At 52.0% G+C, this 26,726-nt stretch overlaps 1 protein-coding gene and 1 long non-coding RNA gene across 4 annotated transcripts in view; one reads left to right on the top strand and one right to left on the bottom strand.

The window, feature by feature from the left end:
• On the bottom strand, positions 1-21,768 carry LOC133251472 (uncharacterized). The gene is made up of 2 exons (XR_009737642.1): positions 21,569-21,768; positions 1-7,025 (listed from the first exon to the last, which is right to left on the bottom strand). It is a non-coding gene; the product is annotated as an uncharacterized LOC133251472 (long non-coding RNA).
• The window catches only part of IL17B (interleukin 17B), a 33,173-nt gene continuing 15,689 nt past the window's right edge, over positions 9,243-26,726 (top strand). For 2 of the 3 annotated variants that reach the window (XM_061423985.1, XM_061423984.1), the window contains exon 1: positions 21,789-23,975. The gene's annotated coding sequence lies outside the window, so the exon portion shown is untranslated. Of the gene's footprint in view, positions 10,542-21,788; positions 23,976-26,726 lie in introns of those variants that run through there. The other variant, XM_061423986.1, reaches the window with a different exon arrangement.

Here is a 26,726-nt window from a genome sequence, read left to right as displayed (position 1 = left end):
TCAAGAGTCTCACACTTTATTATTAGTCACAGAACACAGGAGGGACCACTTGGGTCTCACTGAAGGTTTGTTTTACCATCTGCCCCAGGGGAAGCCACAGGAGACAGCTCTACCAGCCAGACCAGGCCAAATGGGAGAGAGGGGGCAAGCGCAGGTGACAAGTATAAACCCAGACTTGATTTGACTCAGTCTTACAACTTGTCAGCTGTGTGATGTTAGACAAGTCTTTTAACGTCTGTGTCTTGGCTGCCTCACCTGTGAAGTGGAATAAGTGATAGAACCTATCTCACTGAGTTGGTGTGAAGATTGAATGGGACAACGCTTGTGAAAGTGTTTAACACAGTGCCTGATAAGTTGCAAATACTCAGTAAGTGGAAGCTATTATTATCATTTGGAGCAAATCAGATTTCTTCATGGTCAGGCCAGCTCCAGTCTCTGAGGAGGAGAGGAACGGGAATCTGATACTTTGTAAATTGTCTGCAGCATGGCCTGTTAAGAGAGACAGCCTGATACATAAGTGGGAGCCACCTGGTCCCTGGGAACATGGCTACTAGACCCCAAAGTAAGGATCCTGGGGTCATGGCACCTCTTGTCTCTACAAACTCCATAAAAAGCACTAGGAAGACTTTGTGAAAAGTTCTAGTATTACACCTGGACCACATCAGGTCTCTGGCATTCAGCCAGCATTTTCTGCATCTATTCAGATGTCTTCCTTTTATTTTTTATTTTTGTAGTTTTTACTTTTGGCCGAGTCACTGAACTCGGAACAGATCCTGGCTCTGCCTAATGCTATCTGGGTGACCAGGGGCTGGTCACTTCACCTTTCTGAACTTCACCATCTCACTGACCTTCAGGAGTTTTGAGGACAAAGCCAGGTAATGTGAGTTAAATTAAACTGTAAATGATGGAGACATCATTGGTAATGAAATGATGGATGGGTCTTAAGCTGGTTCAAAAGGAGTCTGTGTGTGTGTGTGTAGGACAGCCCAGTGTTCCTGGGTTCTCCAGGGTTGTGGCAGGCGTCACCACAAGAGGGCAGTCTGAGCTCTTTTGTCTTCTCTACCTTGATGAAAAATTACAAAATTTTTCTGTGGTATTCCAAATCGAACTAAAACTTACAGATTTTGTTTATGTTAACTGATCTAGTGAACTTTTAAAATTCTCATATATTTATTTGTTTATCACTAATGTGGATTTGATATTGTGACCCCACAGGCACCACTGCTTGGCATGCTGGAAAGTGAGATGGGGGTTGGCGGAGGTGGAAAGAGACACAAGCTTTATGGTGTCCTGGTTCAACCACTGCTCAACTGAGTGTCTGGACAAATTTCCCAAGAGTAGGACAGAGGTGAAGTTCCCATTCCAGCCTCACAGGATGTTGCGAAATGGACAAAATGGAAAGAAAAGCAATTTAAAGGTCAAGAACACAGTCCTCAAGTCCTCTTACCTCCAGTGCATGGCCTTCCACGTGACCTCATGCCGTGCTTGAGCCCAAGTCCCGCGGGGGCAACTTGGGGTGGGAAGGAGGCGAATCCAGCTGTTAAACCATGACCTCAAGAACAGTATTTCCAGGAATCCCCATCTTAGCATCTAAGGGATTCCTGGGAAAACTGGACCGTGAGGACAAGGTGAGAGAGTGGCCTTCAGCACCAAGGCCCTGCCATATCCCTAAGGACCAGCTGGGGTTTTCTTCTGCATCCAGCCCCATCTGCAGAAGCCAGTGTGGCCACCATGTCTGGCGGGATGTGGATGATTGCTTCAGGGGAGGGGGTAGTGACTGGAACTTCAGTGGCCCTGGAAAGTACCTTCCTGTAGTCAGAGGCCATGTTGTCAACCAGAACTCATCTGGTAACACCCCACCCCCCGCTTCAGTTGCCATGGATTGTGTGTATTCCTGAGCCTCCAGCCAGAGGGAGGGTTCTACTCGAAACCACCTGGACAGTTCTGGTTCCCAGTCTCTGTTTGGCACCTTCCTTACTGGTGACCTCCAGCAACTCACTTAACCTCAGTCTTCCCCAATTATAAAATGGGATGGTATAGGACCTACTTGAAAGGTGAGATAAATACAATGGTGGGAGGCGGGAAGAAGAGGAAGGAAGTCTATAGGATTACTGGAAAATGTCTCAGTCTGTCTTTGCTAAAAGTGACCCAGGATGTAAGGACAAGACTAGAATAGGATTTATTATGTTCTCCTCCTGCTCCCCCAATCCCAGGTTCCCAAGTCACACGCAGTGGGTAAGAACATGAATCTGAAGGCAGACAGATTAGGTTCCAAGCCCAGCTCAACATAATTTATGTGTGACCTTGGGCAAGTTGCTTACCTGAGCCTCCGTTTTCTCATCTGGAAAATGGGTCAATAAAATCCACCTCCCAAGCTTGTAGGGAGGTTAAATAAAATTGTGCTTAGCCCAGTGGTTTTCCTCTGCTATTTCTGACTAGTCTGAAGCCCCTGAAAGGGATCAGATATTTGGGAGATGCTTGGATTAGTTTAGGCAACACCTCAAAGAGTAAAGAGCTGGACTCAGAGCCCAGGACCTTGTCTTTAGTCTGAAAGATTTTTTAGGAATTGACCAGTTCACAAATGATGAAGTGTTTCAGCTTTGGATCAATAGCAGCTCTCTAGGACTTAGCATTAAGAAGGATTCTGAAGCCGCATCTGAATGCTTTAAGAAAGGATACCTTGACTGATTAGCCATGTCTGCCATGGGCTCAGGAGAAAGCAGAGTCAGGGTACTGGGTAATGGCCACCACTGAATGCTCCAAAATCTCATATTACAGATGAACAAACTGCGGTGCACAGAGGAGTCAGGACTTGCCCAGAATCATGAAGCAGATAGTGACACAGATGGGACTCAAGTCCAGTGCTTCCTCAGCGGACATTCTGGAGAATGGAAACACTCCCGTCCTTCCTGGTGCCTGCAGGCACCACACCACTTACCACTTCTGGCGACGGCTGCAGAACAACTTCTCCCTTCCCGAGCTACAGTGCTTCATCTCAGACTCCCAACTGACCAGAGATGCAGCACTGCACCTCAGGCTGGGAGACAGGACGCCATACCGCTCTGCACCAGGGGCCGAAGACAGGGAGTCCACCCTAGGCAGGAGAAGGGGCATTAGAGGGGCCTCGGCTCCTCCCTCCAGCTCCTGCCCTGGAGGCTGCTGCAGCTACCCTGGGTGTGCTTCCTGTCCTCAGCCTGGCATTTGAGCCCTCTGGGACCAAGCTTCACCCTTCCTTTTCTTTTTAAACAGTTTCATTGAGATATAATCCTCCTATTCAAATTACACAATGAAATGGTTTTTTAGTTCAGTCACAGAGAGGTGAGTTGGGTTTCCCTGATGGCTTAGTGGGAAAGAATCTGCCTGCAGTGCAGGAGATGCAGGAGATGAGGGTTTCATCCCTGGGTTGGGAAGATCCACCAGAGGAAGAAATGGCAAACCACTCCGGTATTCTTGCCTGGAAAATTCCATGGATGGAAGAAAGCCTGGCGGGCTACAGTCCATGGGGTCACAAAGAGTTGGACACGACTGAGCGTGAATCCAACAACACAGAGTGTCACAAGCATCACTACAGTTGAACATTTCATCATCCCAAAGAACCCTCTACCGTCCCACCACCCCTCACCCTGGGTGATGGTCTACCTTTTTGACTCCATACCTCATCTTTATGCTTGGTGTATCCCAGCCAAATGGCACATTCATGGTACTTTATATCATCAAACATTTGCTTCAGCCTCCCACCTGGCTTCCCTTGCTTCTGCTCCCGCCAACTTCCCACCCATCCTTCCCAGCCATCCTCTCAGAATGATTTCTCAAAATGCAAATGTGCCCATATTTCTCCTGGGTTTAAAATGGGGAAAGGTCTCCTTCTGGCTGAATTCTAAAACCCTTACAAAAGGCTATAGGCCTGCGCTATCTAGCCCAGCTGGGCTGTCCCTCTTGGGCCCTTGCCCTCTTTTGCCACTCCTCCAGGGAGTCCTGTGCCCACCACCTTGGGGCCCCCAGGAACCGTGTTACTCCCTCTCACTCCCCTGCCCATCTCTTCTTGGTGGGATGAGTCTCTACTTAAATGGCCACTTTTCCTGTGAAGCCCTCTTTGACTTTTTCAGACATCAGAATTCCCTGGTCCACATCCTTTGCCCTCTTTCCCTCTTTTTTAAAAGTTTAGTTATTTGATTGCATTAGGTCTTAGTTTTGGCACGTGCAGTCTTCATGCGGTGCGTGGTTGTGGCATGAGAGCTCAGCTGTTCGGTGGCATGTGGGATCTTAGTTCCCTGAGCAGGAATTGAACCTGAGTGCCCTGCTTTGCAGGGCAGATTCTCCACTACTGAACCACCAGGGAAGTCTTCTCTGCCCTCTTTCTCATCCTTTATTGCATTGTGATGGTAGATGCTTAATATGTGTTGTCCGAGTGAATGAATCATGTTCTTCAGCCACATTCTCTCCAGTGTCAGAGCTCTTTGCCTCTGGGTCTGACTGGGGTAGAACTCCAGTTCCCTGAGGACAGCACCCATGTGTGTTTGTGGTGGGGATCCCTGGGCCTTGTGAAGCCCTTTGTACATAGTGAGGGACCCCAGGGAGTGCTGCTGGTAGATGACTGAATGGCCATGTAGATCATTCATTTTCCTCTTAAGACCTACTTAGGTGGGAACCTCTGAGTGAGCAGGCAGAGCCCTGTACCCCCTTCTCCTGTCCCGCCAAGATCTCAGGGCAGCCCTCCTACACTGCTGATACAACTGTGATGGCCTCAATGCTGGATGACATGTACTTTCAGGGATGTCTAAAGGGCGGAGGGGGCCGGCAGCCTTTTCTCAAGGCTGGGAGAGAGCAGGAAAGCACTTACATCCTTCAAAAATTAGTGTCTCTTATGCCTTGGATGGAAATCTGACATCAGGCCCCAAACTGCAGAGTGTTTTCCTTTGGTCTGCCACTTGGGGCAGGTCAGCCCCTCTATGAGGTATTCCCACCCAAAGAACTGCCTTCCTCTAATATGAGTAGGAACTTCTTCCAAACTGCATTTGGCTGGGGAGTGATTCCAACAACAGGACCCAGCTTGGGGGGTCCTGGACAGCCCACAGTCTGTCTACTCCACTCTCGGACTGCTCCCACTAGTTCTGCAAGAGGAGATGCCTGGCCTGGCCAACGTGGAGTTTTCAGTAAGAAGCAGGGAGGGTCGTCCCCCAGAAATGAGCCTTTGCTGTTGGGAGGCCAGCTGATAGGCCAGCCCCTGCATTCCTCCGTGCGGGACTCTTTCCAAAGCTCTTTCACCTGACCACTTTTGGCTTCTCGCAGTTTTGCTGCATATGTGGCCTGAGCACAGACTTTGGAAAACACAGTGACCCAGGCTGTTCCCTGTCAGTTTGCTTCCAGTCCTTCTGTTTTCCAGGGGGAAAGAGCCTCGGTTTGGTGCTATCATGTCTCTGACACTTTTCAGGCTCCTGTTTATCTCCCTTAAGTCCAGGACCTTGCAAGCCATTGCTCAAGGGGAAAGAGTAAGAGCACCGCTGCATATTTACTGGCTCTCTTATCTTTATTATCTCCTAATTATGGACAGTGTTTAGTTTCCTATTTTAGGTATTAAAAAAGACTCATCTTAAAATTTAAAATCTTATGATTGTTTGCAGATATGGCAAAAGTTAAAAAGGGGGCATCTGAGGAAAAAAAAGGGGGGGTGGCATCTGAGTGCCTGCCATTTGAAAAACCGCCCCTCCATGTTTAATCTGCAGAACAGCTGTGCGGTGGTCAGGGGAGGCTTATCATTGCACATGGCGAGCCAGGAAGGGGAGGAGACGGTTCCAGGGTCACAGCCCTGCTTGCACTAGGGGAATTGGTGGCTATTTCCAGCACACCCCGTTGGGCTCAGAGTATTGCCGCAAAGATAGCAGCTCTCCTGGGTGCAGAGACAGGAAATGGATGAGAGGCAGTCCCACGCTCCTGTGGGAAACTCTGACACAGGGCCAGAGGTTGAGGCCTTTGACCAGGGGAAGGTATTTGCTTCCGTATCCTCTGTGGCTGTAGGTTGCCTGGTTCTGTTCCTTTGTCTCTAGAAAGACCACAGTGACGCTGATGGTAAAAAGAACGATCATGTTTTGAATGTTTTCATTGTGCTAATCCCCATGCATCTCAAGGTTCCATGAGAAGGGGATTTTCTAAGGGCACAGAGCTAGGAGCCCAGCTTGGGTTCCTATCAGAACAGCCACCTCAGGATCATGACTTTTAACCTCCGTGCTGAACATTTCCTCCCCTGACCACTATACCAGTCTATCAGGGTTGAGGACAGGGTCTAACCATTTCATCCATCCATTTAGCAAACCAAATGCGTCTTCCACATGCCGAGGGGACAGGCCTGAATCTGATATGGTCCTTACCCTGGAGGAGCGCAGTCAGGCTGAGATGGAAGGATAAATGCCCTTGGTGAGCTGAATAGGGCACAGACCCAAGTGGCCTGAGAGAGAGCCCAGAAAGGACTGCTGAAGGCTTAGGTTCCTCCTCCCTGGGGGAGCTAGGAGGGCTTCCTGGAGAAGAAGGTGGTGCAGCTGGATTGGGAGGAGGGCAGAGGTGCAGGAAAGATGTCATTCTGCCGCTCTCTGGCTCCAGGAACTCCTCCCTTGAGTTTTGCATCCTTGCTGGGAGGCAGACAGAGCTGGCCTTGACCCCATTTCTCTTTCAAATGAGGCCCCACTGAGAAGGGGGTCTATAGCTCTCCTGTTCCACTTACTCCACAAGAGGCCTCTCCTTGCTCTGGGTCCCCAGTCAGGAGATGGGTCCCACTAGGGAGACTCAAGTGGTGTGATCCCTTCTCACAAGCACCTCTCACTGCCTCCCTGTTTCCCATTCCATCAAAAGAGGCCATCGAACAGGTGGCCTCACAGTCTTACCTGGCAGAATCTTACCTGGTGCTGGCTGTCCACATCCTCCTACTCCCGGAGGACGGACTGTTTTTTCTTCCCTGTTCCCCACTGTCTTCAGGAAATGTTGCTTGGCCCCGGGGGGCAGCCTGTGTCTTCTGTCGGGAAGCTCTGGGGAGCCTGGGAAGGAGAAAATAAACAGTGGCTGTCTGGATTTTCTCGCCAGGCCTGAGCGAGGAGACCTTCCTGGCTCCTTCCCTTATATGGCCAGGCTGCTCTGGGCTGGGAGCCTGCTGCTAAGTGCCCCCACCCCCCGCCGTCTCTGTGGGCGGGGGGCCACCACTGGTCACCTGGGACTCTGGTGCTGCAGAGGCTGGGCAGGGCTCAAGACGGAGGGCAGGACCCAGGACATGTCCCTGTGGGCCCTGCACAAACTGGCCAGCTATTGTGGCTCTGGGCTGCTTAGGGTGAAGCAGGTCGGGGGGCAGGGGGAAGGGATCCACCTGGTTATGACTTAACCCCCAGTGTGACCCTGGCCAAGCCCTTTCACTCTCCAGGCCCCTGTGTCGAATAAGCATAGGGGAAATAAGAATTAGTCCTCACAGTCAGTCTCACGAGGTGGGAGCTTTTGTATTTTCCATCTTACAGGTGGGAAAACAGGCTTCAAAAGACTAAGACCACAGCTATCCAGTTAAAAGGAGAGCAAGGCAGGATTTGAACTCAGGGATGTCACTTCAGGGTCTGTGTTCTGAATGGGCTGATTGCTAAGGCTCCTCTTGGTGATAATTTCAACTGCTCACACATGCCATATGGAAAAGGGATTCTGCTGGAGCTGCTCCCCAGGAAGATCGGGGGGGGTCCCAGTGCTCAGTGATCTGGCCAAAAGTTGACTGTTCCATTAAGCCACGCGGGCAGAGGCTGCAAGTCATTCCCCAGCACCACACATAGGGCCTGGTGCAGACTCAGGGCTCAGGACAGGAGGGCTATGGGATCACTCAATGAATGAAGCTCAGTAGTCACATCTGTAATATGGGCACAGTGTCCTAACTCCCTGGCACATTCTGAGGATCAAATAAAACAACGGATGAGAAAGCATAGAGATGCCACTTTTATGATGGCGTCCTCTCAGTTCACAGATATCGTCTCCCCTCTGAAGTGCCTGTGTCTCAGCCCCAGGGCATTGTCTCCTAAGTGACTGGTTCTTGCTCAGTCCAGCTGTGGACCGAGATTTGGGGGTAGATCTGCTCGGGGTCTGGGCTCTGGCAGCAGTGATCGGGTGACCGTGGGAGAGGTTGCTGGAGGGGAGGGAGGGAAGGGAGGTGGGGCTGGTTTGCTGGAAACAGCTCAGAAATGAGCCTCGCATAAGCACGAACATCCTGTGTGCTCTTGAGCTAGCCCTGGAACCTCCCTCAGCCCATCCATCATCATGGCATTCTTTGGGACCCAGGCCCCCTTCCCGGGGCCCGGGGGCGGGGTGAGGGGACCGAGGAGGCCGACCTGTCAGCATGGCCGAGAGACCGCAGCTGGCTGCTCTGCAGGCCTGCTCAGTGTCGGAGCCGACAGCATGGGGGAGGAGGCGCCTGCAGCCCTCCTAATCCAATTTGTTTGGACCCAGTCTCCGAGGTTCATTTGCTAGTGAATGAGGGCCAGGTGTGTGCGCTGTGCTGGGGCGCACGTTTGCACGCACGTGTGCGGTGTGCAGAGGTAAACAGGTGTGCTGTGTTATATAACCCAGGCCTGGGGCACCCTGTGTCTTTGGCATATCAGCTCCTTCTCGGAGTCTTGCTTCCTCTGTTCACTTCCAAGTCTTCCTCTTTTTTTCATCTTTGTGAGATCTGAGTGGAGTCCCTTCCCCACCCTGGGCCTCAGTTTCTCCACCTGTCTTATGGAGCTGGTCCCTAACCCTGCCTGCTCCACGAACAGCTGTAAGCGTGGGAAGAACATGATGGATGGTGAACACAACCGCGTGGGTTTCTAGAGCTTCACAGTGTTCCAAGCACTGTGAGTCCGCACACACACCTGACCCTCTCAGAGCCCTGAGAGCTGCTTCTGTTATCAGAGGCTGACAACCCGAAAGCCCCGCATCTACCTGCTTTCAGAATCCGACCCCGTTTACTCCTTTCCAGGGAAGATGACCACCATCCTTACAGCTCCCTCAAGTCCTTTGGTTTTGGTAGCATGCAGGCTCTGTGTTTGTTGGTTTGTAGGGAGCATGGGATGGGGGTGGATTCTTGGCTCCTGGTGGATTTTCCCTTCCTTGGTTCCATTTCTTTTCACCTACAACCCCAACCCAACAGCCCTGACTTGTCCTCAGCCCGTCAGTCAACAGGGCCTTCCTTGTTAACACTTCCCATTCTGAGGCCTGCTTTCATGGTCATTCTGAGGATGGGAGGGGAGTTTATTGCCGGCGTGGTGTAGAGGGGAGGATGTGGGTGCCAGTGGGTGGGGAGGGGTGGCACTCACAGTTCTGTGTCCTGGGAACCCACTGCCTGCCCTCCTCGGGTCCTCAGGAGGCCCTTCTCTGTCAGTGTGAGGGTTGAAAAGGGGTGGTTCCCACCAGCCAATGCCCTTGCCTGAAAGGAACAAGGATGCCCCCATCAGAGAATGTTGGGCTGCCTGTGGGTCCTGACCAGGCTGCTGGGCTCCGAGGGGTTGAGGATGAGCCTGTGCTGCTGCTGGGTCCTTAGATGCCTCAGGCTGAGTCTGCTGGGATATTCCAGGCCTCAAGGCGCCTGTCCTTCTGTCCCTGCTGCTGCTGCTAAGTCGCTTCAGTTGTGTCCGACTCTGTGCAACCCCAAAGACGGCAGCCCACCAGGCTCCGCCGTCCCTGGGATTCTCCAGGCAACAACACTGGAGTGGGCTGCCGTTTCCTTCTCCAATGCATGAAAGTGAAAAGTGAAAGTGAAGTCACTCAGTCGTGTCCGACTCTTAGCGACCCCATGGACTGCAGCCCACCAGGCTCCTCCATCCGTGGGATTTTCCAGGCAAGAGTACTGGAGTGGGGTGCCATTGCCTTCTCCGCCTTCCACCCCTAGGCTGCCATTCTCTGCAATGCTTGCCCGGCTTTCAAAGGGGGTCTTCTGAGGAGCTCTAGGCTCCAAGAGCAAGAGGGGCTGCCTATCCTTTTCAGTGCACCAAGACCCCATTTGCAGAAGTGTGGGTTTGGAAGGAAATTTCCGAGAGGCCCCGGTGACCAATGCCCCCACCTCTAGACTCACCCAGGAATAAGGAGCCATTTAGGAGTAGATGGAAATTTGTCGTTAACGCAGTAGCCAAGACTGAAGGGACAGCCCTGGGGCCACCTGTGACCACTTCCAGCTGCACAAGGCTTGCAGCCTGCAAAATGCTCCCCCCATAGCTTTGGAAATGCTCAAAACCCCTGCCAGAGGTAGGAGTGACTTCCTTGCTTATTGAGGTTCCAAGAGGCTCTGCAGTGTACTCAGGTCAACGCCTGGTGAGTATCAGAGGTCAGCTTGACCCCTGGGCTGTTCACTCTCAACCCAGCTGTCCCCTGAGCTTGGGCCACAGTTGGCTGGATGACCACAAGACAGAGCTCACGTCGTCATAGATGTTGCAAAAGGCCCTGTGCCCTCTCCTGGTCTTGCTCATTTCCAAGAAGTCCGAGGGGCTGGGAACAGGCCACATCTGCAAGCCAGATGGCACTACCCTGGGAGACGGCTGAGGTCGGGGCCCCATGTGAGTACACCCCCACCACCCCACGCCAGTCTTCTCTGGAGGGGCTTCCTTACCCACAGCTCCCCTTCCTCGGCTCCCTCACCCAGGTACAAGTCCTCTGGCCTGTGTTCTCCTTGGGTTCCAGGGCCCTAGGGTTTCCGGCATATGTCTGGGGAGAACTGAGAAGACGCTAGCCCTGGAGCCCGGCAGACCTCTGTTTGAATTCTCACCCGTAGCACTTTCTAGCTGTGTGATCTCGAGCTGGTGGCTTTGCATCTCTGGACTTTGGCTTGTTTGTGAAGGTCAAATGAGGTGGATGTCAAGTGCAAGCGCAGTTGCTGGCACATTGTAAGCCACAATGAGCAGCGGCAGCTTCCATTATGAGCCCACAGTGAGACACAGGCACGGGAGCAAGAGAAGCAGGAAGGATGAGGGCAAAGGTCCAACGTGGCATCTAGAGAAGATGTGGAAGCTGGGGTGGGAGCTACCGTGTAGGGCCCCTTCCCATGTCCCCTCCACCGTGCAGCTTCTCTGGGCCTGTGTTCCCAGAGCACCCTCCCACCCCCTTGACAGCCCAGCTGAGTTCACCAGCCTCACACGCTCCCCACTTCCTCCCCAGGGAAGGTTGCTGCCTGGGACTTTTGAGCAAGGCCTGGGAATGCAGTCTGAGGCTAACACAAGATGAAGCAGGAGAAAGGGAAGACAGGGAAGGAAAGGAGCCCAGCCCCACGGCCTACAATCCCAAGCCCAGCCTTGAGTAGCTTGGGCTCTGGGAGGCTGGGGGAAGAGACCAGGGTCCCCGAGACTCCCCGTCACCCTGACTTTCCAGTGTGAACAGACTGGCAGGACAGTGACAGTGGTGAGAGCCACCACCCACCTACCGCACTGGGACATGCCGTAATCGTAACAGTGGCCTGTACATGTTACAGGTGACACACTGGGGGTCTTCCATGTGCTCCACACTTGCTAAGGGCTTTATTTTACACAGGCTTTTCTCATCCTCACCATTGCTTATGAGTCAGGTACCATTTTTATCCTGTTTTGTAGATGAGGAAACAAGCTTTCACGAGTTATAGCAGTCCCTTGAGGTCACATGGTTAGTAGGCGTCAAAATCAGGGTTGCCAGCTAGCTTGTGTTTTTCAAGCTCCCCTGTAAGACCAGACTATTCATGGAGACAGCCTGAGTCAGTGAGTCAGTGTCTTAGGACATTCCGTCAAATGTGTGTTATGGAAAGCATCCTTATGGAAAGGGGGCTGTGAGCAGAGAGCACATTTTCAGTGTAAGCGAAGGCTCTGTCAGCGCTGGCAACGTGTGTCTCTGGAAACAGGGGACTTCCCACAGCATTTCTCCCTTGTATGCGGTCTATTTGAAGAAAATTCCATGATAAAGGAGTTAGTTCTCCTTTCCCTCCTGTCTACTTTGCAAAGAACTGAGACCTCCAGGGTTCCAGTTTGCTGGGCTGGGTGATGTTTTCTGGAGAATACAAAGGTTGGTTTCTTCTGGAAGGTTTTGGAAGGGAAGAGCAGCAGGTTAGGTACCGGGTCTCCTGCAGGCATGTTGTGTGATTGTGGGCCTCACTATGATGTGGGGAAAGGACTGGACTCTGGCATCCAGAGTCCTCTTGGGGTCACAAAAAGGGAGATGGTTTGGTTCCGCTCCCGCCCCCACCATTAAGGAATGCATAGATCTCCTTGGGCTGAAAGGCACAGGGCTGCAAGGGGAGAGGCTGGAATTCCCCTTGCCCCCATCTTACCCCATGCTCAGCCCAAGGTGGGCCCCAGGGACCTGGGCCTCAGGATTTTCTGCACCAGGACATGAAGTCTCAGAGCATTAGCGCTGGCGGCTCCCTAGTCGTGTTCCCACAGTTCAGATGAGGAAACTGAGGTGTGGAGAGGAGAAGCAACAAGCTTAAAGTGGTGCAGCCCATCAGAGGCCCAGCTGGGACTGACCCCTTCCACTCACTGAAGAATCCTAATCTGTCAGATTTTAACAAAGGGGCCCTGGGAGGGAGGTGGGGGAGAGGGGGGCCTTTATGTTCCTTTGGCTTTGAAGATGGAATAATCATGACTTCCTTTTCTAAATATCTTTTGGCCCTTTCTAGAACCAGATGGCGGATGTTTGGAATTTATGTTGTAAATAGTGTTTAAGAAGGGTGTGGGGGGGTGCAGATGTGTTACTTTCTCCAACCACCAAAAACAAGATCTGCCGGAGGGATGAGGGGGAGGGGGAAGGGGAGCTGACTGAGAGGAGATCTGGGGAGAAGGGAGAAGTGAGGGGGAAGGAAGAGAGGAGGAGAGGGAGAGAAAAAAGGAAGAGAGATTGATGGAGTGAGAGTGAGAGCAAGACAGAGGCAGAGAGAGGAGGAGGGAGGGAAGAGACAGCAATGGGTGAAGAGGGAGGAAGACAGAGGGCAGGTGGGCAAGGGAGATGGGAGAGGGCTCCCTGGATGCAGGCTCAGACAGGCTCCATCTTGAGTTCAGGAGCAAACCCTAGAGTTTTCTAAAAATAGTTCCGCCTTTCCCCCAGTGGGGCTGGCAGTGGGGACCCAGAGAGGCACGCTTGCCCTTTTATGGTAAGAAAAATCCAGATCCTCCGAGGGAGCTGGGCTGGAGCCTGTAGATCTGGATGAAACCCAGTCCTGGGGTCTGGGGTGGTACCCGGCTGGATGGAGGTTGTGATCTGGTGGGGTTTCCTGGCCTGGGTAGCCCCACCCTCTGTGAAGAAAGAGCTGAGGAGGCCACCCTGGGGTCCTGGAGTGCAAGGGTTCCTAGAGACATCTGTTCCACTCCATCTCCCCTTTGGATAGAAGAAGAAACCAAGTCTCAGAGAAGGGTGGAAGAGTGTGGGCTCCCTGTGTGGGGAGTGTTAAGTGTCGAGTGAGTCAGTGCCTAGGTCCACATGAGATTGGCTCGTGTGCCTGTCATCCTGGAAGGCAGTGTGGTCAGTGAAAGCGCTGGTCTGAGTGTCAGGAGACCTAAGGCCCACTGCCACGTGACTTGCTGTGTGACTTTGCGTAGTCTGCGGAAGCTCTCTGGTCTCAGATCTCTCACTGGATTGATCATAAAAGCCTTCCCAGTTTTTTGCTTCTCTGGGAATTCCAAGGCTGGAAAGCAAAGTTAGGGCATAGAGGATGCTGCTCCCAGCAGAGGGGGATCTGCAGGCTACTGTTTTTTTCTGCTGTTCCTGGCCTACTTCTGTACCAAAGCAAAAGCTAAGATGGCTTGAGAGAGCGGGGAGGCACTCAGGAGACTGAGGCAGGTCATGGATGAAATCTCTGACCATCCAAGCTGGTTGGGTCCAGCCCCTCACCAGGCACATTGAGGTCAGAGAAGACCCTACCTCAGGTCATATTCAAGGTCATGTGGTGAGTTAGGGCAGAGCCAGAAACAGAACCTAGGGCTTCCCCTCCAGCCTTGGGCTCTCTCATCTGTAGGAGTTCCCTATCTGCAGCAGCTGACAATTCTGAGGACCGTGTCTGGCCAGGGAAAGCACCCTCCTGGGCAGAGCTCCCAGGACTGAAGCTGTGACACTATCCTCTGACTACCTCCTGGAGACAGTTATATCCTGGCAGGGCACCTGCCTTTTCTTTGTCTCCCTCCTTGGTGGGGAGACCATACCATAGCCTCCATCTCTGGCTAGAAGGCAGGGAAGAGGCAAAGAAAGATGCATAGGGCTGGGTGGCCTCTCTGGCAGTCTGACCTTAGGCAAGTCTCCTTCCATCGTGGACCTCAGGTCCTGCATCTGTAACACGAGGAGATGGTTTTGATGCACTTAAGGGTCCCTGTTGGCTCTAATAGGACTTTTATGCTATGAGTTTAGGATTCAACACGAGGAGTGTTTACTAAGCATCTCCCAGGATCACCAGGGTGAATGAGATGGATTTAGTAGTACTCTGTAGCTTTACAGTCCCTTAAGGCCAGGCCCCAGTGTCCAATAGTCTCAGAAGAACTGATCCTGATACCATCTGTCCTTCTGGGAAACTTGGCTGATTCTCTGACCCCAGCTTGAACCCAGAGCTGAAGTAACTCTGGTCTTGAGTGTCCAGGAATGCCTGCTGGTCTCATTATCCCCTTGATTTTGCCCTCCCCGTTGCCCTCTCCCATGTGGAGTCCACCTCCCCAGGCCCATCTGGGTCCCTTCCCTCTCTGCTCTGCAGCCCCATCTCTCCACCCTGGTCTTCCTGTGATTCTGCCCAACAAGGATGCTTGCTTTCCTCTCCCAGCCTCCTGTGACAGCCTCTCCCTCCCCCCAGTAAGGGGAAAGGAAAGAAAAGGGGACAAAAATAAAGCATTTTGTTCTAAATTGGAATCTTCCCTGTGACCCTCCTGGAATTTCCATGCAGTCTCTGTGGGGCGTGTGAACAGGGCCCCCAGGGATGCTGGCCCCCTCTGCCTCATTCCTGCTGGACAGATTGTTCCCTGGGGACCTGATCTCACAACCAGGCTCCAGGTCTGTCTGGTCAAGCCTAGTGCTCTCTGAAAAGGGCAGAAGGCAGCAGAGGGGTGGAAGGAAGTGGGAGGAAAGGGTGGGGGGTGTCCCTAGAGGCCCCTATGTGAAGTCAGGGCAGAACTGATGTCATGCCCAGCTGGGAATCTGACATCCAAGCAGCAGGGGCGGTTCAGCCCCACAAGACTATCCCAGGGCCATTAGGGCTGTAATGTGAAGTCTCAGGCTGCTGGTGGGAAAAGCCATGAGGTCCAACCTCCTCTAATGCTGAGTTCTAGAGTGTCCCTGCTAAGCTCACATACCTCTCTGGTGACAGGAAGGTCACTGCTTCCCAATCACCTCATCTCTCTGTGGACAGACTGTTGAAGACTTCTTCCTAATATCCTGCAGATACTTGCCTCTCTGGGGCTGCATGCCCTGTGTTTTCAGGCTGCAAAGAACAAATTCCTGATCCCCAGAAAGCTCTTCAAATCTCAAAGATGATGACTGCAGCCCTCGGGCTTCCTAACCCCCCAGTCTCATATTTGACATCTCAGAGTCAACAGTGCCCAAATTCCCAGGTCTCTCTCCTCCCCTGGGGCTCTTGGTCTGATGGTATTTTGGGGGAGGGTACAAATCTCCCTCCCAGGAACACTTCTTCCATCTTCTGGAGCTGTGGTTTCTGGTGATCAAAGCCACTTCATGACCAGATCTTCACCACTTAGCCAGCCTCAAATCATACAGGGTCTTGACCCACTCTTGGTTCCAGCCAAGTGGAACCAACAGCAAACCACTTGTTTGCTGTTCTTCTGAAAATGTTTTTCTAGTCCTGCCTCCCCACCTTTGCAGGCAGAACCCCCCTGGGGTGCCGTCTTCTCTCACCTCTGTCTGTCCAAAGTGTGCCCCTGCTACTCTGACCACCCCTACCCCAGGTTTTTCTTCCCTGAGAGTCTGAGTGTCCACTGTCATACAAGGGGTGACGGGAGCTGTCCTACTTCCATCCCAAATCGTGGAGCATCTCACCCTGCAGGGCCCAGAGGGATGGACTAACTTCTGTGTTGGCTGTAGAGCCAGGGCCAGCATCTTAGCCTGTTTCTTTCCCTTTCTCCCCATCTTGTTCAGCTTATTTCATCAGATGCCCTCAGACACAATGGAGTTGTTGGGTCACATGCCTGAGGTCTGGCAGGCTCTGGGCAGACTGACCAGTGACCTTGGAGCCCAGCACCCCTGCCAGGGTGGTGTCATGGCCACTATGGACGGCCTCCCAAGGCGGCAGCCTGCCTTTGAACACTTCAACCTGATCTGTTTCCCTGAAGGAGGAGCAAGGTAGGGGCAGGAGCTAGAGGCAGCCGAGCAGTGTCCCTGCCAAGCTTGCAGCGTCCAGTGTGTTTTCCATCTCCCTCGGAGCCTGGCTTGGGTCAGAGGAGGACCTCAGAGGAGGGCACCCAGGCCTGTGGCTGGAATGTGCACTCTCAGGGATGTGCAGGAGTGAGGCGGCTTCTTCCTCAAAGAACCGATGAGCTGTGCTAGTCAGGGGCAGCCCAGGACTGACCAGGCCCCGGGGGCACTCAGCCCACAGTAAGGTATGCTCCCTGGTGAGAAGCATTGTCTGAAATTTTTTGCCCCTGAGCGGGCATGGGGATGGGAAAGGGGGGCTCTGTTTTTATCTTACTGACGCATCATGCTTCAAAAGGCCCCCTTCCTAAATGCCAAGACTTTTCCTACTAGACGAGTACAACCAGAGGTAGCTTTTGCTCACAGACTAGTCGGGACAGTGCTAGGGTTTCTGTGCATGGGTTCTGGAGTCAGCCAGACCTGGGTTTGAACCCCACCTGAGCCTTTTATAAAGCTGTGTGACTTTGGGCAAATGGCTAAATCTCTCTGAGCCTCTGGGTTTCCAGAGGGATCATGGTATTTACTTCAGAGAGTGCTGGGTGGAGAGCTGGCTGCTTGGGAAGACTTGATATATAGTTATTGTTATTTCTGAAGGAGCAAGAGTAGATTATCCCCCTACGTGGAGGGTGGAGTTGAGGCTTCATATGGCACCTCCTCCTACCTAAAGAAACTGCCTTTTGTCATCACATTTGGACAGTTATTTATTTATTGAGTACTATGTGCCAGTCACTGATCTAAGGACTTCATGAGTTGTAACTCATTTAATCCAGATGATTCAATAACCTAATGAGGCTGGTACTCTTAGCTTGCCCAAGGTCACACAGCTGTTATGGGGCAGATCTGCGATTCAAACCCAAGCAGCCTGACTCCTCTCTGGCACCTTTAATGGCCAGCCTGCTGCATCTTGAACTGCAGTGTTGGAGGAGACTCTTGAGAGCCCCTTGGACTGCAAGGAGATCCAACCAGTCCATCCTAAAGAAAATCAGTTCCGAATATTCATTGGAAGGACTGACGTTGAAGTTGAAACTCCAATACTTTGGCCACCTGATGTGAAGAACTGACTTGTTTGAAAAAACCCTGATGCTGGAAATGATTGAAGGCGGGAGGAGAAGGGGATGACAGAGGATGAGATGGTTGGATGGCTTCACTGACTCAATGGACATGAGTTTGAGCAAGCTCCGGGAGTTCATGATGGACAGGGAAGCCTGGCGTGCTGCAGTCCACGGGGTCGCAGAGTCGGATACGACTGAGTGACTGAACTGAATGGAACTGCTGCATCTTAGCTCACCCTAGCAGTGCTCTGACCAGCCTGGTCTCCTTATCACCTGGGCATGGGGATTCATTCAGCCCACACTGGAAAGGTCCCTGGCTCCAGAGTCAGCCTCTGTTTTCTCATCCAAACAAAAAGGGGCCTGATGAGTGGGTGATCCATGGGCCACGAGAGTGGGTGACTCATGCGGTGCATTCCTGTTTTGAACTGGAGAAAAGGTTTCTGGTGATGAAGCACTGTCGCCAACAAGCCTCTTTTGCAAGAAGGGAGGGGGCTGGTCTCTGTGGGGTTTCACCATGTGTGGTGAAGCCCCGTGGGGCCAGGGTTGTCTAGACAGGCTGTTAGGAGGTGGCAGACACCGTGGGCTCTTTCCCCACCCCAAATTCCTGCAGACTGTCGCAGGCAATCTCCAATTGGCCCGAGGCCCCTGCGTACTGCTGGGCTGGGGGAGGGCCATGTGGGCTGTGCCCACCCCCACTCCAGGGCCTGCAGGCTGCCCTGCAACTTGGTGCATGTAGGGCAAGTTTCTAAATACCCACGTGGACAGTAGTGTTAAAGCATTTCTGTTTCTTCCTTCTTAATTATACAAATTCAGTAAGAACAAAGTATATAACAAGAATTCAGGTAATTTCAAGGCTTGTCAAGGAAGGGAATGCTCACCTACTGCTGGTGGAAGCTGTGACATGGATTGGCCACTTTGGAAGATACTCTGGTGCTTTCCTGTGAAGTTGATAGGCATGCACACCAGAACCTAGCAATCCCTCTCTAAATATGAACCCCAGAGAAACTCTGGCTCATGTGCTTCAGGAGATGTGGACAAAAATGGTCATAATAACCACAATTGGAAAAAGCTTTATCATGATCCTTTGCACAACCCATGGCCCTGAGCCCCAGGGCCTGTTTAGTTGGGAAATCACTGTTGAGGCAGGGCCCAGGCGTAGCCTGGAGATGAGGACCTCAGAGGCTGTCTTCTCCCACCCTCAGGGCTCACACAGCGAATAAGTCACAGCCCCACAGGTCAGGGGTGGCACCGGGACTGGAGCTTTGTATTCCTCAGGGCTGTGTGTGTGTCAGCTGTTCCCTGGCACAAGCCAGCCTGGGAAAGGGCTGACTTTGCCCAAAGAGCTGTCCTGTGGCTCCTAGGGACCAATAACAAGCAGACCCTTTTCTTTCTTGGCAGTGGTGGAGCTAAAGGAAGAGCGATGGCCTTGGAACTAGAAGACTCAGGTTCAAACTCTAGTGTGGTCACCCACTTAGCCTCGGTCTCCTCGAGAAGTGGGATTTCTCATCCCCGCACTCAGAGGTGTCCTGGTGGGCAGACTACAAGCATGCACTTTGCAGAGTGGGTTCAAACCCCCTCCGCCAGTTCTAGCGGTGTGACTTTGGATAAACTCCAGTGGTTTTTTTCCCTATGGATTAGGATGGTGGAATGATGCTGATCCTGCCCCAGGGTAATCCTGGGAGGATTAAGTGATAATGCAAGAGAGGGGGGAGATTCCCTGTACACATTCATGAGGTGCTTTGGAGGGTCCCCAGGAAGTTATGGAGTGTGGTGTCCAAGGAGCAGGGCAGGAGGTAGGAGACTCCTGGGGACAAAGGGGCAGGAGCAGCGGATAGACATACTGTGTCCAGGTTAATAGTTCACCGGTTGTGTGACCTCATGTGAGCTACTTAACCTCTCTTTCTCAGTGTCCTCATCTGTGCAATGAGGATAATTGTTGTCCCTACCTTACAGGGTTGTTGTGAATTACTGTAATTTGTGTAAAGGCCTTAGGCCTTTGCCGTCGCAATCGCAGTGTGATTCTATCCTTACTTGTTGGCAGAGGCTTGTTGTGCTGTAGTTCTGCCATCAGCTCTCTGTGTGATCTAAAGCAATACTCTCTTTTTCTGGGTTCAGTGACCTCGACTATGTTTGTAAGGGCCTCGAGCTACTTGACAGCACAGCATTCTCCAAACTCCATACACCTGGGGTTTCCTGGAGAGGCTGGAGTACAGCTTCCTGCCTCAGCCAGGATTCTGTCAGCTGATGAGTGTGCAGTGCTTCAGACACCACACTTTGGGACACATGACCCACAAAATGCCCTATTATATATGCGGAAAATGAGACTTCACCTAGCCCTTTACACATTTCAAGCTGACCCCTCTCCTGTGCCTTGTAACCTCTGACCTCTGACCTCACCCCTCTTGCCTCTTTCCAGATCCTGTTCTCTCTTCAGCAATTCAGGGTGCTCCCTGGCCAGTCCTCACTCTCACTTCTCTCTAAATATAGCTAAGGTTATCTTGCTTCACAAGAGGACTAGGGCCCAAATGTAATGAACATGAGCCCCATTTATACTGCTTTTAGGCTTCCCTGATAGTTTAGCAGGTAAAGAATTTGCCTACAATGGAGGAAACATGGGAGATGTGGGTTCGATCCTGGATTGGGGAGATCCCCTAAAGGAGGAAATGGCAACCCACTCCAGTGTTCTGGCCTGGGAAATCCCATGGACAGAGGAGCTTGCTCTTAGGTACATATGTCCCTCACGCCTTAGGACAGCCAAGTGAGGTCAGAACAGAGATCATAGCTGTTCTATAGACGAGGAAGCTGAGGCTCAGAGATGGCAAGTGACTTGCCCAAGGTCATGTGTTCTCTAAGTAAAAACAAGCCAGAATTGGACCCAGGCAGTTGGTTCCAGAGTCTGCTTTTGGACTGTTGTGGCCTCGGATCTTGTGTAACCAACAGTGGGAGGTGAAAGTGCTGGGCAGGCTGACAATGGAGGACTGTGTCCGTTCTGAGCCCTAGATGTGGCCAGAGCATATTCAGAAGAGCTGTGTCTTCCAGCCCTGCCTCCCACGTTCCCCATTGCAAGTCCTCTGCTTTCCTCTGAATCTCCTGGCTCCACCACCTCACCTCACTGAAACTCTCTGCTGTCCCCAACTCCCTCCAAGATCCTGAACCCTTAGTACACTGAATTTAGAGACTAGCGCCTTCCCCAGCAGAGGCTGCCTTGGGGCAGGCTCATCCTGAGGTCTCAGGGCTGTGGGCTGACCCTTCCCTTGGCCAAGCCTGCAGTCAGAGATGCTTCAGCTCTTTCCACCTCCTGAGGCTCAACCTCCAAGTACATCCCTGGGCTCCAGGTGTCAGCTTGGCCCCTAATCCTGTTGTCAAATGGCAGACTTAGCTCAGGGCCTCCTGGGGAAACTTCCCAACACCAGCTGCCCTCTAGGCTCAAACAGGGCTCAAAAACCACGTCCTCAGAAGGACAGAGACTGTGTTGTCTGATGGCCTCACAGTACAGATGGGAAACTGCAACCCAGAGAGGGTAGGGTGTCTGCCTGGGGCCACAGGACCAGGCAGTGAGAAGCAGAGCTGAGGCTGGAGCTTGCCACCATCCCCCAGCCAGTGTGCCCTACCCACTGCGGCCTCTCAGCCAACACCCTGGCCTTCCCGCCTCGCTGCCTGTCTGCTGGAACCTGAGCTAACATAGCTTCTCCAACAGCTTTGTTTCTTGAAACCATTATTTGAAAACAATTTTACTTGCCAGAAGCCCCAGGCTCTTAGGGCTGAGAAATCAAACCTCATAGACAAGGAAGAAGCATTGTCTATAGCGAAGTCAGCAAGATGGGCCCAGACTCGGCTACAGTGGTGATGCTCAGATGGTGGGACATCGATGCCATCCCCTCCCTCTGCTCCTACCCCCTGCATTTAACCACAGCCACAAGGAGTCCCCAAAGCCAACAGGATCACAGATCCGCACATCTGGTCAGGGCAAGATGGGTGCTTAGAGATCATCCAGTCCAGGCTCTGCACAGATGCGGAAACTGAGGCCCAGAGGGGATTAGCAAGAGACCAAGGATCAGAACCCCGACGCAGCATCCCCTGGGGGTCTCCGGGGGGAGGAGGATACCACAGAAACACCCCCCCCAACACACACACACAACTAGACTCACAGACCCCTATCTGCCACTGGTTCTTACCTCTCTTGGGGTCCATCCAGGTGTGGCTCCTTGTGGCCTGGAGACGTGGGCCAGCCCATTTGGGGGATGGTTGGAGGTATCACTGCTTCTCAACTAACTTCACTGGGCCTCTGTTACCCCTCACTGCCCCTGCCACAGGGGCACTTTTAAACAGCTGGCACTGGGCCCCCCTCCCCTTAGCCCCTTGCCCGCTGCTCCCTGGCCGCAAAGACCCCTCTGCCTTTTACCTTATATGAGCTGAAGAGGCGAGCCCGGTGTTGGGGCGAGGCGGGTGCTGAGTCCTCTCCGGGGCCCCCATTGGCCCAGGCGCCTGCCACGTGACTGCCTCGCCTTGACCTGCCCCCGGTGCCGAATGTTGCTTTTACCCCCTAAGGAAGGAGTGGTTGACAATTTTCATATTTCTTCTAAATTTGGAGATTTCAGACAATGCTGGGAGGCTTGGCTCCAGCTGCCAGAGGCCCATGTGGAAGTCATTAAGCTGGAGAAGGGGGGCTGGGGGGAGAGCGGGAGGCAGGGAGAGGAGGAGGAGGAAGGGGGTAGGGGCCAGAGTTCTGAGGGTTGCCAGTTGTCAGCCTGGGAACATGAGCAAACTCCCTGGGAGCAAGCTATGTGTGAGAATTTCCTCCCTCTCCCCTGGCCCCTGTGTCCCAAGGCTGGAGTGGGAGTGCTGAGATTTTTTTCTGGGAATCTCTGGCAGGGAAGATACCCGTCCTGACTCCTGGGGTCCAGAGGGTGGTGGGAATGGCAGGGGATAGGTGACCCCGAGGAAGTAAATCCTCTCTCTAGAAAGTTGGGACGCTGGGGGGCCAATCGCATCATTGTGCAAAGAAGGCTGGCGCCCCAGAAGGGTAGGGCCTGCCCTGGTCACACACGGGGACTGCGACCGGCAGGAGAGGGAGTATGAGGACCTGCCTCTAGGGCTCTCCTTCCCCTGAAGTCCTAGCCTAGAGAAATGCCTGTCCTTCGCCCTTTCTCATTATACTCTGGCCATCAGAGGCTCTTAGACAGTCCTTAACATTTTTCATGCCTCAGTGCCTTTGCATTGCAGTCCTCTCTGACAAAAGTGCTCTCTCCCTAATCTTCCCATGGCTGGCTCCTCCTCCTGCTTCTGGCCTCAGAAGTCACCTCTGGGAGAAGTCTTGTCTGGCCATAGTGTTAGTCTCCATCGCTGCCTCTGCTTGCTGCCTTCCAGGGCTATGCCTATTTCGTATGTATCTACTAAAGTAGTTGCTTTTCATCTGGCTCTTCCCAGAGAGCACGACTCCCCTGGGGACGGTGAGTCCCAAGGCCTCCTGCAGTGCGGGCGAGGGACCGCCAGGAAGATGTCTGTGGAGCCAGCAGCCGTGGGCAGAGGAGCGAGATGTCTGTGGAGCTGAGGCCGGTGGAGGGCTCCTCCCAGTGGCCTTGTTGCTCAGAGCTTCCTTTCTGTGGTGAGGCTGGCTGGACCCTAGTCACCTTCATTCAGACTCTCATTCATGGTCCCCTGGACCCCTGGCCCACACGGGGCTGCTGCCCTCCCCTTCCCTTTCTTGGGGCAGGATTACCTCTAGAATTCCCTCAGGCCGTCTTGCGTGGGGCAGCTAGGTGGCCCCAGGGGTGTGGCATGCTGAGCCCTACACTGTACCTGGTCTTAAGAGGCTCCTGGTCTAGTAAGAGGGTCTTCACCCCGACTTCGTTCCTTCTGAGGAAAGAAATCTCTTCTCGGGAGCTTGTGTTTGTTCCTCCCTTCGCAGTTTCTTGGCTGTGAGGTCTGGGTGCAGTTGTTTAGCTGCTGCTCTGTGAAGTGGGGAGCACAGGGCCTGCCTTTTGGTGTTGCCGTGAGGGTCAGGTGGGGTGCAGTCCTAGGGGATGGGCCAAGTCTGGAGCACTGCCTCTGCTGCTTCCCACAGCGGGTGGGAATGGGAACTGTGTTTAACATCTGTGACCCCCACTTTCCTCCTCTGTAAAATGGAGCCAGAAGCAGCCCTCACCTCCCAGGGTTGCTGTGAAGATGAAGCCAGACAGTGCTTATGAAGGGGTGAGTCCTGTGGGGCTCCAGAATAAGTGCTCAGTAAATGCCAGGTATCTACCCCACACCTGACACATAGCAGGCTTGTTATTCATGTCATCTGCTTCCTTCCTGAGCCAAGAAGATGGATGCCATTCACACGTGTGCCCCTGGGGTGTAAGACTGTGGCGACGAAGGCTTGTCACCCCCACCCTCTACCCTGCTCAGTGTTTCGTCTGACAATCCAAAGCACCACCAGAGGACCCCAGGGAAAAGATAAAGCCAGCCCGATGGAGCCATCAAAATTATGGAATGTCCACTTTGGAAGCTGTGAAACTTAATTTATGCTTCTGTTACTTCTGCTACTGTCACATCAGGATATTACATCAAGATGGAGAAGAAAACAGAAAAATAATCAGTGTAAGTCACGGAGAGACCCACTATTTGAATACTCACGAACTCTGTGCTTGGCCAAGCATGAGTCGGCCACCCTTGTGAGCCAAGTTTCCTTTATCAGGAAGTCTTTGACTAGAGGTCAGAGCAAGTATTTGAAATGACCTGGAGGCAGATCCTAGGAGAGGAGGTGTCCCGGAGCCATGATATCTCAAGAGACTAACTAAATGGCAGCCGTTTGTGATACAGTCTCCCCAGATCTGTCTCAAACATTTTGGAAACCATTTCTGCTTGCTCTCATGCCCTCTCTTGGGAGTTATTAGTGCCTTATGTCTATTAACCATTGTGTGATGTGGCTTTTCTCTCCACACTGTGGCGAGGCAGCCATGAAACCCCTCCCTTCCCAGGGGAAGCAGAGACTCTGGCTTTGTGAGGAGGCCAGAGTGAGGCATCTGGGGAGGTGAGGGCAGCTTCTTGTTAGGGGCTAAGAATGAGAGTGTCTGGTGAGTTCCCTGTCCTCAGAGGGTGTGTGCTGTCAGGGGCAAGGTAATCCCTAGTGGGAGGCGGAGGGGCCTGGAGACCAGGAGATTCGGGAATGGAGCAAAGCTACTCCACCTCTATTGGTGATCAAAGAAGAGGTTGAACTGGTGCAGTTGAACCTGAAGGAAGATGGGGTTTAGACCTACATCAGTTCAGTTCAGTCGCTCAGTTGTGTCCGACTCTTTGCGACCCCATGAACCGCAGCATGCCAGGCCTCCCTATCCATCACCAACTCCCGGAGTTCACTCAGACTCACGTCCATCGAGTCAGTGATGCCATCCAGCCATCTCATCCTCTGTCGTCCCCTTCTCCTCCTGCCCCCAATCCCTCCCAAAGACTTTTTTTGGCGGGGGCATGTGGGATTTTAGTTCCCAACCAGGGATTGAACCTTCACCCCCAGAGCACAGAGCTTTAACCACTGGACTGCCAGGGAAGTCCCAGGAAGGACTTTTTGAGTCAGTGGATTTACTCAAGGAAGAGATGTACTAATGGGGTATCTTGATAAATTGATGGGTCAGAGAACTCATCACTTTACCAGGACAGCTAACAGACTGAACGACAGCTTGACAAGTCCCTTCCAGCCCTTAGATCCTGTGAGCTTTATCTCACACCTCATGTTCTCACCCCAACCTGTCCCTGACCCCTAGCCCTTATTTGATGCTAATTTGGCCCAAAGGCAGAGCTCAGAGGTGAGCATTTGGGAAACATGTTTTCGAACATTGAAAATCAAGCTCGTATGTTTCTGTGATGAGCATACAACTTTTGTTTCATTGACCGAGTTTGATTCTGAGAGGTAATAAACAATTAGTGAAGAACTGCTTATAATTGTCATCAAACCAATTTTTAAAAAATACATGTATTTTAAAATATTTATTTCACTTACTTATTTGACTGTGCCTGGTCTCAGCTGTGGCCGTGGGATCTTCACTGTGGCATGTGTAATCTTTAGTTATGGCATGCAAACTCTTAGTTGCGGCATGTGGGATCTAGTTCCTGATTAGGAACATGGAGTCTTAGCCACTGGACCACCAGGGAAGTCCCTCAAAAATATTTTATAGATAGCGGCCCACAACATATTACTGAGGCTAAAGATCACAGTATAGAAGAAGATATATGGAATAATACCATTTAAGTAAAATGATGTGTTTGCCAAACTGCAATGAGATACCACTTCACACTCTTCAGGATGGATGGCTATGATAATAATAATAATTATCACCACCACCAAAACCCATAGATACTTAGACACTTGTTCACTGACCTCTGTAGCAGCATTAGTCACAATAACCAAAATGTGAACACAGCTGAAGTGTCCATAAATGGATAAGTGAATAAACAAAATGTGGTTCATGCATACAATGTAATGTTATTCAGCCATAGAAAGGAGCAAAATTATGGTACATGCAACAGCGTGGGTGACCTTTGACAACATTATGCTAAGTGAAATAAATCAGATACAAAAAGGATGAATACTGTATGATTCCACTTATATAAGGTATCTAGGAGACAAAGTCATAGAGACAGAAAGAATAGTGGTTGCCAGGCCTGGGGGGAAGAAGATGGGGAGTTAATGTTTAATGGCTGTAGAGTTCCTGTTTGGGATGATGAAAACGCTCTGGAAATGGATAGTGGTGATAATTGCACAACACTGTGAATGTACTTAATGCTGTTTAATTGTACACTTAAAAAAGTTAAAATGTTCAGTTTTATGTTGTGCATTTTTACCATAACAAAATAAATGACGTATCTGTGTGGAGGAGTAAGTGTGGATGTAGCAAGATGCCCTCCTGGAGGTTAGGTTTGTGTTTCGACTTGCCTTAGTCCACAGAGCAGGACAGAGGGTCATTATGAACTGCCCGAAGGGAGTATTTCTGGGAAAGGCAGGGAGAGAGGGACCTAACAAATCTTTTGTGCTGATCACCGGGGAGGGAGCGGCTGTAGGGGAGGGGCAATGGTGTGGTACAGTCCTTTGAAATTTCTGTGACTCTCTGGCATATGAATGCTGTTGGAAAATGGGACAGATTTGCCCTGTTGAAGGGCCCTAGGCAGTTGGCTTGGAGCCCTTCCCTGGTCTAGGGAGAATATTAGCTTTCAACTCTGTAGGCCCTTTGGGAATTGTGAACTTGACCCACAGTTCTGGATGCAACTCACCAGGAGCAGCTTCTGCTTGGACAGTCATATCCTTCTATCATGGTCGACACATTGATATAGCACCAGGTGGGGCTCATGACTGTCTAT

This window comes from Bos javanicus, chromosome 7, assembly GCF_032452875.1.
Source record: "Bos javanicus breed banteng chromosome 7, ARS-OSU_banteng_1.0, whole genome shotgun sequence".
In the NCBI taxonomy this organism is placed as follows: Eukaryota; Metazoa; Chordata; class Mammalia; order Artiodactyla; family Bovidae; genus Bos; species Bos javanicus.
Note: the sequence above shows the minus strand (reverse complement) of the source record. Positions and strands in the feature narration are given on the sequence as shown.